Below are 10,417 nucleotides of genomic sequence, written 5' to 3'. Positions count from 1 at the left end.
GCCTGTAAGATAACCCACCATGTTGGCATATTTGTATGCTAATAAACCTGCAACAACTTTCTCCACCAAAAAGTTGTCTTGTCTGCTTATTTATGCTACATGCATGTTGCTATGGGAGGGCTGGTGAGTGGGGACGATATTGGCACTATGGATGTTACATGGTATATGTGATCTATTTTCTTTAATACCTTTCTCCTACTGCAAGCACGACGGCGTGCTTCGTTTACATTCAGCGCTCCGTGCGTGCTTTCACTTTTAAAGCAGCCAGGACAAAGGCGGCCACTTCTAATCCAATGCCACGAGTCTCCCATTTAAATACAAGAACTATTGCATTCCAAATATCTTTTTATATTGTGATCTTGTTGATTTCTTTTTCCAAATATCTTTTTATATTGTTGATTTATTTTTCCCCAGGTATAAAAATCTCCCGATACGACCCAGGTGGGACTTGAACCCAACATCCCCAGCTTCGGAGGCTGATGCCTTATCCATTAGGCCACTGGGCCAGCTGTGTAACAGTTTGGGTACAGGAAGTCTCATGGCTACTCAGCTCGCGCTGAACGGAAGTTGGGGAGGATCAGATGGAAATTATCATTTCCCGCGGGTGAAGCCAGCGAAATGAGGGGGAACAGCAGGGGTCCTTAACCGGACGCATGGGCTTCAGATTCTGGGGCACCAAGACCCTGTTGCAAAGAGCTGTGGAGGCCGCAGAACACGTCACCCATGCACCTCCCGTACCTGACAAGGGCTTGTGAACACAGTGCCTCTCCCCTTCAAGAGGTACCCTCCCATCCCATGCACACTCGAGAGCACATCAACCAAAGTTACTCTGATCGACTGACTACTTCTGCCATTTTCACTTTCTTATTCTCTGTTCTGACGGACACGAAGAACTACATATCCCGGGGTGCACTCCAACAAGTTTTAGCACTGCCTGGAGCAAATCCGCACGGAGCACGCTCTCTATGGAGGCAAACTCTTCATGAATGGATTACTAGGTGACGCGCACGGTCACCCTGTGCCAAGGGTTCTCAGTAAACTTAAAAGTGCATTCTGGAAATAGTAGTCTTGTTTTTGTTCAATTGTACTAATTTGCGTAAAAACATTGATGTGTAAAAATAATACAAAATTGGAAAACCTGTGTTCTTGTAAAACGGAGTTGTCTGGCCACCTTAGGCAAAAAACCTCTGTATTTGAAAGGAGGGAGACAATGTAGGGTGAGTGAGTGAGGGGGAAAAGACTAGGTTGCATATTTTGGAAAGGTGGCAAAGGGTGAGTCCTGGGCATATCAGATCACATTGAGAGATGTGAAGTTTCCCAGGTCCATGTATCAGTAGCTCTTCCATGAAGAGTTTTTATTTGCAGCGTTTTACATGCCTTCCTTCACTTACAATTGAATGAATCTGCAAGTCCCAGGATTCCACATAAAACAGCCAGACTCAGTTTGGCGACCTCCTCATACATGGATCTGGGAAACCCCAGAGCTCTCGGCATACGTTTCTTGGCATAACAGCAGCTGCTTGTGTGATCTCCGACCGACCCCTGCCCTCACCACGTCTTCAACAAGGCCGACGCTGTCATCGCACCCCACCTGCGGGACATCATCAACACCTCCTTCAACACCGCTACCTTCCCGGAGAGCTGGAAGCACGCCAAACTCAGCGCTCTACTAAAGAAGCCATCAGCCGACCCCACCGACCTCAAGAACTACCGCCCCATCTCGCTGCTCCCGTTTCCTGCTAAAGTCATCGAGAAGACCGTCAACAAGCAGCTGGCCACCTTCCTCGAGACGAACGGATCCCTCGACCTCTCGCAGTCTGGCTTCCGGGCCAACCACAGCACCGAGACCGCCCTGATCGCAGCCACCGATGACATCCGAGCCCTGCTCGACAACGGAGATACAGCGGCCCTCATCCTCCTAGACCTCTCCGCGGCCTTCGACACTGTCTGCCACCGTACCCTAGTGCGGCGCCTCAGCAACGTCGGAATCCAGGAGAAAGCACTGGAATGGATCATCTTGTTCCTCGCCGGAAGGACACAGAGAGTCCGCCTCCCCCCGTTCAGATCAGAAGCCACCGAAGTCATCTGTGGCGTTCCCCAAGGCTCCTCACTCAGCCCAACCCTCTTCAACGTCTACATGAGCCCCCTCGCAGCCATCGCACGCCAACACAACCTCAACATCATCTCCTACGCCGACGACACCCAGCTAATCCTCTCCCTCACCAACGACCCCGCCACCGCCAGAGCCAACCTACACGAAGGGATGACAGACGTAGCCAAATGGATGATGAACAGCCGCCTGAAACTGAATTCGGACAAGACGGAAGTCCTCATCCTGGGATCTTCACCCTCCGCCTGGGATGACTCCTGGTGGCCCCCCGCCCTGGGCAGCGCACCCAAACCAACAGACCACGCACGCAACCTGGGCTTCATCCTGGACTCCTCCCTCTCCATGACCAGACAAGTCAACGCCGTCTCCTCGTCGTGCTTCAACATCCTGCGCATGCTACGTAAGATCTTCCGGTGGATCCCCACCGAGACCAGGAAGACGGTCACCCAGGCCCTCGTCACCAGCCGTCTGGACTACGGCAACTTCCTCTACGCCGGAACCACCGCCAAACTCCAGAAGAGACTCCAGCGGATTCAGAACGCCTCTGCACGACTCATCCTGGACATCCCCCGACGCAGCCACATCTCCGGACACCTGAGAGATCTGCACTGGCTCCCGGTCAACAAGAGAATCACCTTCCGTCTCCTCACCCACGCACACAATGCCCTACACAACCAAGGCCCAGGATACCTCAACAGCCGCCTCAACTTCTACGCCCCCACACGCCAGCTTCGATCGACCGGCCACGCCCTCGCCTCCGTCCCCCGCATCCGAAGAGCCACCACAGGAGGAAGGTCCTTCTCCTACCTGGCCGCCAAGACTTGGAACTCCCTCCCGACCCACCTCCGACTGACCCAGGACCACCTTGCCTTCAGGAAGCAGCTCAAGACCTGGCTGTTCGAGCAGTAGCGGACCCCCCCTCCCCTAGCGCCTTGAGACCCTCCGGGTGAGTAGTGCGCTATATAAATGCTTTGATTGATTGATTAATTGATCAGACTGACAGAGGGAGCAAGATTGGAAGAGTGGAGAGAGTGGCTTCAGGGGGCATTATAGGTAGGATGACCAGTCCCTGAGGTAACCCTTTTGGACTTTTTGCCTGTACATGTCATCGTTATCAGGTATACTAGTCCAATTTAGCTTACAATGAACCAAGAAAACAACTCCCAGAATGCACTGCTATGTTATATCAAAACCCTGAACTGGAAAAGCTGTGTCCTTGTGACAAGGAGTAATCTGGTCATCCTAGGCTGAGGCATCTGAATGTGGCAGTGAGGTCGAAGGCGATGATGCCAGCAGAAGGCGTGTCCTATGGAAATCTGAGATAGGTAGGTGTATGTATGGATGTGTATTGCACAAGTCCTGTAACTTCTTTTTAAAATGATGTGTTCATTTGATCATGAAAATGCCCTCTCTAAAAGGGAAAGAGTGACACTGCCTGAAGAGCCTGACCCATTAGTCCAAGCTGAATGTGGTGGGAGGAAGCAAAGTGTGAAAGGCAGCTGAACATATCAATGGAGAAGAGGGCTAACCCAAAGCCAGTCTTTATATACATGATTGTATTATTTTAAATCTGGTTTACCTGCCGCTTTAGCTGTCTCGTAAGCCGAGTGCAATACAAAAATCACTATTAAAAACGCTCTGCCTAGTGACTATGTTATTTGAGACACCTTCGAACTGTGCTCACACTTATTCGAACAGCACTTTGCCCGGGTTGAATCTGAAAAGTGAAACAACACTTCCCAGAATACTGTGTACTATGTACTAACAAGGCAGGACTGGCTGAAGAGGCCATAAATGACATAGGTTCTACTGGCAGAAATGAATATGACAGGTAATAGGACGGAACCCTTGATGATGCCATCAGAGATAAGCCATGAGAGTGTATTATTATGAGATGAACAGAGCCACAAGATCCAGAAAGAGTAAAAACCCAAAACCCTGCACTGGACGTGCTCACTATGAAGGCATTGCTGCTCTGTCTCATATAAAATGTCTACTTTGCTTTTGCAATATTGTTACCTATTTTCCTAATCATAAGAAGTACACACAAATTGGGACAGTATAAACTCTAATCATGGTCCTTGTAAGCGCTTTATGCTCTATTTCTTCTATGGGCCAGAGTTGCGTTTTTAGGTTTCGAAACCTGGCGAGGGGCGAAGCCACTCCCAGATCGAAATCTATTGTTTTTAATAGTGAGGTTAGGACAGCCTCTGTTTCCAATTGGCTAGCTCCATAAATGGAGACTAGCCATTGGGAGACAGAGGCTGTCAATCGCGCTTTCTCACGAAAACGCGATTCGGGGGCGTTTCTGGTGCTTTTTTTAAGCCCCGCCCCTTTGTCCCGGGCCGCGCTGCGATTGGCTGCCGGCCCGGGACACCCCCGTGACGTCATTCCTGGGCCGCGCTGTGATTGGCTGCCGGCCGGGAAACCCCCGTGACGTCAGCCAATCACAGCGCGGCCCGGGACCTGACTTGTTTTAACAATGACGCTGGCTCATTATTCAGGCGAAGAGAATGCCTTTCCTGAAGAAATAATCTCGTTTTTAATTCCGTGCGACCAGGGCCGGCCCTAGGCATGTGCAAACTGTGCAACTGCACAGGGCCGCCAAACCCCAGGGGCCGCCACGACAAGGATCGGATCGGATCCACGACGAGGAGGATCAATGATCTCGTGGCACTGGCGGCCCCCCTGGCAGGATTTGGCGGCCTCCCGGCTTCCAATACTAAGTTCCGACGACGACATGAGTAGTTCCGAATCCAATCCAAGCCCTGACAGTCAGGACGAGTCACCCCCCTTCTCCCGAGTCCCTTTAACTTCCCTGGCTCTGCCCGCACCGACCTCGTTCGACGTTCCTGATTGGGCAGCAGGCCGCCGGGGTGTTTCAAATCATGACTGTCACCCGGCTGGCTCAGCTGGCACGCACAGACGCCGGAAACCAGCCAGGATAGAGTGATCTGCGCGGCTGCGCAGACTCAACCTAACCCTGCTTCCCCGCGACGTGCGTAACTTGTGGTGGCGTGGCGTATGTCGTACACTAGTACTCCAGCTCCTCGACGTAGTACTCTCTCTCTGCAGCCGCTGCCAGCCATTATTTGGTGGTCGTCGAGTCTGTCGGACAAAAGCTGAGCCTGAGTGAGCTCAGACTAGTGACTGAGAGAGAATAAAGTGAAGAAGAACCCACCTGCCGGGTAAGGGCAGATCCATTCTCCGTGATCTCTCAATGATGATATTTATTTTCTGCAGCAGCAGTGCTTGTGGGTACAGTAATCACCGCGTCACATGTGGCATTGGCAAGCAAGCGATTAATGAAGATAGGTTTCCGTTTAGCCAATACTGCAGCCGCCGTGTTTTGCCGCAATGCGTAGTATACACCGAACCCAACTTTTCCCAGCAGGCCCCATAAACAGTGCCCAGTCTAGTAGAGAACCCTTAGTGACATAAGGCACTCCCGATAAAAATAGACCCGGTTAAAAGGGGTAGAAAGGTCTCTGTGCAAGATTTGGAGGGGGACACATGAACAGAGAACGGGGCTCTCCAAGAATATGCAGTCGGCTCCACACTGCTTGTACGCATAAACCGCCCCATGTCTTGAAATCCAGACTGCGTGCACTCTGTGCATGTGTATGCATACGGGTCCCCAAGTGCATGCATGTGGTCTCAGGGCTAGACTGCAGACTTTGGAGCTGGGACACCAAGGTTCGAGCCTCGGGGCGACTCCACGCCCTGTGATTCTGCAAATCTTTAATCTCCCCGTGCCTACCAAATTTGAAGGCAGCGCCTCCTCGTGGCGTGTGCCGAGGGCCACTGACAGGGAGATACCTGCGCCGAGATTCCCGCCTCCTTGAGAACCAGCTGGAAGCGTGTCCGTGACCGTGATGAAATAAACAAGAGCGACCAGTCTGCACGAGCAGACCCTGCCGTGACGAGGGGGGCCACTGAATAACTCAACAATATCCGGTGGGTTGGTCTGGCCGTGGGTCTGTCCGGTCTGCAGAAAGCATGAGTGACCCTGCCTGGGAGCGGGGCTGCGGCCTCAGGTTTCAATATGTAATTGCATGCATTAGGAGTGACTCACACGGAAGCCCAGCCTGGTTCCGCGGTGTAAGGCTCTGTGAGCCCCCACTGTCACTCACACCCCATCCGCTCCCAGGCTCTCCTGCAAGGTGATGTTAAAATATAGGGCCACTGACACAAATCGGGGATGCAGCTGAACTGGGCACACACTTCCCTATACAAATAAAGACCGGTGCATAGCATTGAAAAATAAGCTCGGTGTTTATAACAGAGATTAAATGACTAATGTGTTGAACAATTTTATAGAGCAATTGAGTTATATTGTATGATAAATTCTTCAGCAGTGCGCGCTGCATCCAAGTTACAACTAGTATTTGGTTCACTAGAGAGATTACTTGTACGCATGTTTGGCAGCACACGAGTCAGGGTCGCGCGCAGTAGTTGTGTACTTCTGTTTTAAAACAATAGAAAGTAGAATTTAGTAGGCAAGGTGTCCACAATACATTCATATTTAGCCCCACACACGTGCCAGGTTCTTTCTTAGTTCATTAAAAGCGTGTTTTCTCAGATGTCTTAAATCCTCGGCCTCTTCCCTCCTCCTCCTTGGGCAGCCAGAGTGCATTTTCCTTAGTTTAGTCATTTCACTCCTACATTTTCAGTTTCTTCGTAAATCTAACAAGAAGTGCTCTTGTTTTATTGGTTTCCTTTATGGTTTTCTACAGCGGTTTGCGTTAACATGTTGGAATTCAAAACAGTCGACAATCAAATTTTTTGTAATCAAGTTACGGAAAGGTATTCAGTTCAAAATGTTCCGCCTGATGCTAGGAACTGATGAAATGTTCTCTCAAAATAAACCAAGAAACAAGTCTTTTAAAACGTCTTAGAGCAACCCTGAGCACAAGTGGCATTTCCAGGTGGCGGCCAGGATGCTTGTATCCGGTTCAGGGACGACCTGGCTCGGCAGTTCAGGCTGGATTGTTCCCATGAGGCACAGGGTCAAGACTGATTTGCGTATAATTGGGTCTGAACTGAGGTGGCTAAGTGAGCTAAAGAATGATGATGGATTCAACCCAGATCTGTGAGTGGGGGTGTCTGAAAAGTTTCAGTTCTCCGTCCATCCTCTCCTTGTGTTTGCTCTGGATTTGTATTGTGCCCATTCTGTATGACGTATAAAAGAAAACTACATGTCCCATCGCAATAAACGTGTTCAAGGATAAAAAGTTATCCACAGAAAGTGCTACAAATGACATGAACGTATTAGGCAGTAACTTCCCATAAGGGCTGGAGTATCCTCTTTTGATAACGCATAGGTCTCAAATGACAGGACTTGCGTGGTGACTTAGCGATGCTTGCTGTGCTCTTGCATTGCACTGTAGGTAGGGTCCTAGGCTCTGATAGTTTTGGGCTACTGCAAGTATTGTCTAGAGTTTGAGTTGTCATTGCAGAGCTTGGAGTACCCATTTGAGGCTTCAGTTAATGGAGCTCTGCTGCTAGCGTCTAAGTAGGTAGCAGGGGCTCCTCTCAAGACTTGGCCTGGGTCTCAGGGGAGAGTGCACTGACTGGTGCCCTCTGCGACGACAGTCTATGGTCATCAATGGAGGCTGCAGAGGAGTCTGTCAGATCTTCAAACGCTGGTCTTTTAAAGACAGTGCGACACTGCTGGAATCAGTTGACAAGTGTGTGGCCCCACCACATGGGCAGGTCAGCTGATCATGTCATGTGGGCTCTTGGACCGCCCACATGATGGCAGAGTCCCACCAAGGTGATTCTCCGGCAATCATATTTTGCCTCTTGACACCTAGAAGTTTGTGTGGTGCTAAAAGTCATGAGGGGGTGACACCATGACTTACTCGCACTGGGTGACACCAACCCTAGTGACGCCACTGCCCATCATGTCCTTTACCGTCATCTGCCGGGGCCCCCGCCTACGCTCCCTGCACAGGGCCACCATGAGCCTAGAGCCGGCCCTGGTGCGACTATGACTTCCCCTTCTTCCCCTTCTTATCTCTTTTGAGAAAAATAGTTCGGAGCTCACCTGCCGCCGCCAACAAAGAAGCGAGACCCGGTTTAGAAAGGTGCTGGCGTCTGGGCAGGGAATCGTTGCAGCTACAAGCAAACCGCCGCAGCTGAATCCGCAGGAATTTGGAGAGAGTGGCTCTTGTTCTTGCCACTGCTTTGCTGATCTTTGCTGAGGGAAGACCTGCGGGGCCTCCTAGGACAACGCCTTCCGTTCTCCGTCCTCCGACTAGGCACCGAGAGGATTTTCGCCCCGGGAAGCATGAATTATATGCAGAAGACCGAAATGGACGCCGATAAACTGCCAGGACCACAAAATCCGCCGAACCGCCTCATCGAACTGCACAGGTTGCTCACATGAGGCAGGAGATGCTGAAACGCTGGCTACCTGCCGCCATCATCCTCGTGGGAGGGAGGAGCTAGGGTCACTTCCAAGCAGTTACCAGCGCCAGCAGCCCCGCTGTCTGCTTGCTCCCCCGGCACCCGCCTGACGATAGTCTTTAATCAATATTGCAATCTGCCATTGCCGATGTCAAAAGCTTTGCTGTAAAAAGACCTCCTGTCAGCTGCAACAGTTGCCAAGATCCACTACCAATTGACCGAGAAAAGTAATATTCACAAGGCCTACTGGTAGTCTTATAAGAACCAGGCATAGGCGTTTGTTTCAAAGCTTAGCTCCTTGTTTAAAAGAGGTTGCTAAATCAGGAGGGTATGCTTAGATTGGGGTTTTAACTAGCCGAAAATAAGTGTTGGGGTTTTATCCTTGATTTAAAGTGTTCTACCAAAAATGGGGAATAATTTGAAGCTACTGTCCGACTGGTTTTTATACATTCCTGGTTACGAAATGGACACACCCTTTTTAGTGGCAGCCGGGTATGAGTTTACTTTGCTGTAGGGAACTGATGCCCTCACTAATTAGATCGCTTGCCACATCCTCCACAAAAAGAATAGCCTGATAAGGAAAATGGCCAGATTCCTGTTTAACTACTCCATTCCAAACGAGTCAGCAAGATGGAAATTAAGTGAAAACACAGAATTGAAAGAATCCCCCCTTTTAGGCAGGCACTGTAATTTTTAATGTATACCTATATTTATATGGCATCACATGAAGCTGAATCAGTTGTGGGGCATATGTTTTTCAAACCATTTGTAGTGTGTTAGTATGCCCAAGTTCAGTCAATTTATCCAAAGAGCAGAATTGGCCATAGGCATCCATGTTGGGATGGACAGGCAGGCAAGTTAGTACATTACCCCTTTCTTGTTGATGGAGTCCGATTGCAGTACATCCCTGCGCGTGACTAGACATTAAGCACACTCACACTGGCAGTGTGGAGAAGATCATACCACCATGGATGAGTTCAATCTCCTACAATTCACCCAGAGCTACTAGCTGACATAAAATCAACCTGCCATTCCAATGCATCCCTAAACTCACGTCTTCAAGACAGGAAGCACATTAGCATAATTCATGACAAGAAAAGGAGATGTGGTTAACTAGCTCAGTAGCTGATCTTGGAACTTGGCTTAGGCACTTGATAAAACAAGCATTTACAATGCAACGGTTTCGCCTTTGGAAAAGTTTGAGCTATTGGCATTGTAAATGACAACATTTGTATTTGTGTTGGTTTTGAAAACAGATAAACAAATGGCATTGTCCTTTACATTGCCAATCGCTCTAACTTTTCCAAAGGCGAAACCGTTGCATTGTAAATGCTTGTTTAATTTTGTATTTAAACATTTGGTGGCCGTTGTCAATATTTGCCAACATTTGTTTGCAAACTCCTTAAAGAACTTCGAATCAAATGCCATAGGTCTCGCATTTAAATACAAGAACTATGGCTTTCCAAACATCTTTTTATATTGTGATCTTGAAGGTGATTTCTTTTTCCACAGGTATAAAAACCTCCTGACACGACCCAGGTGGGACTTGAACCCACAATCCCCAGCTCCGGAGGCTGATGCCTTATCCATTAGGCCACTGGGCCAGCTGTAGAACAGTTTGGGTACAGGAAGTCTCATGGTGGCTACTCAGCGCGCGCTCGCACTGAACGTAACTGAGGAGGATCAAATGGAAATTATCGTTTCTCGCGGGTGATCCCAGCGAAATGAGCGGGAGCAGCAGGGGTCCCTAACCGGAAGCATGGGCTTCAGACTCCGAGGCGCCCGGACCCTGTTGCAAAGAGTTGTGGAGGCGTCACCTGTGCTCCGTACCCGACGCCTGGATAAGCGCTAGTGAACACGGTGCATCTCCCCTGTAGAGAGCCACCCGGCCCTAAC

General features: G+C 49.8%; 2 non-coding genes across 2 annotated transcripts; both read right to left on the bottom strand.

The window, feature by feature from the left end:
- Positions 1–433: 433 nt before the first annotated feature.
- TRNAR-CCG (transfer RNA arginine (anticodon CCG)) lies at positions 434–506 on the bottom strand. Its single transcript has one exon. It is a non-coding gene; the product is annotated as a tRNA-Arg (tRNA).
- A 9,546-nt stretch (positions 507–10,052) lies between these two features.
- TRNAR-CCG (transfer RNA arginine (anticodon CCG)) lies at positions 10,053–10,125 on the bottom strand. The gene has a single exon. It is a non-coding gene; the product is annotated as a tRNA-Arg (tRNA).
- Positions 10,126–10,417: the final 292 nt, after the last annotated feature.

Source organism: Lissotriton helveticus, chromosome 11 (assembly GCF_964261635.1).
Source record: "Lissotriton helveticus chromosome 11, aLisHel1.1, whole genome shotgun sequence".
Taxonomy (NCBI): domain Eukaryota; kingdom Metazoa; phylum Chordata; class Amphibia; order Caudata; family Salamandridae; genus Lissotriton; species Lissotriton helveticus.
The sequence above is the reverse complement of the archived record's forward strand: the minus strand, read 5'-3'. Positions and strand labels throughout refer to the sequence as shown.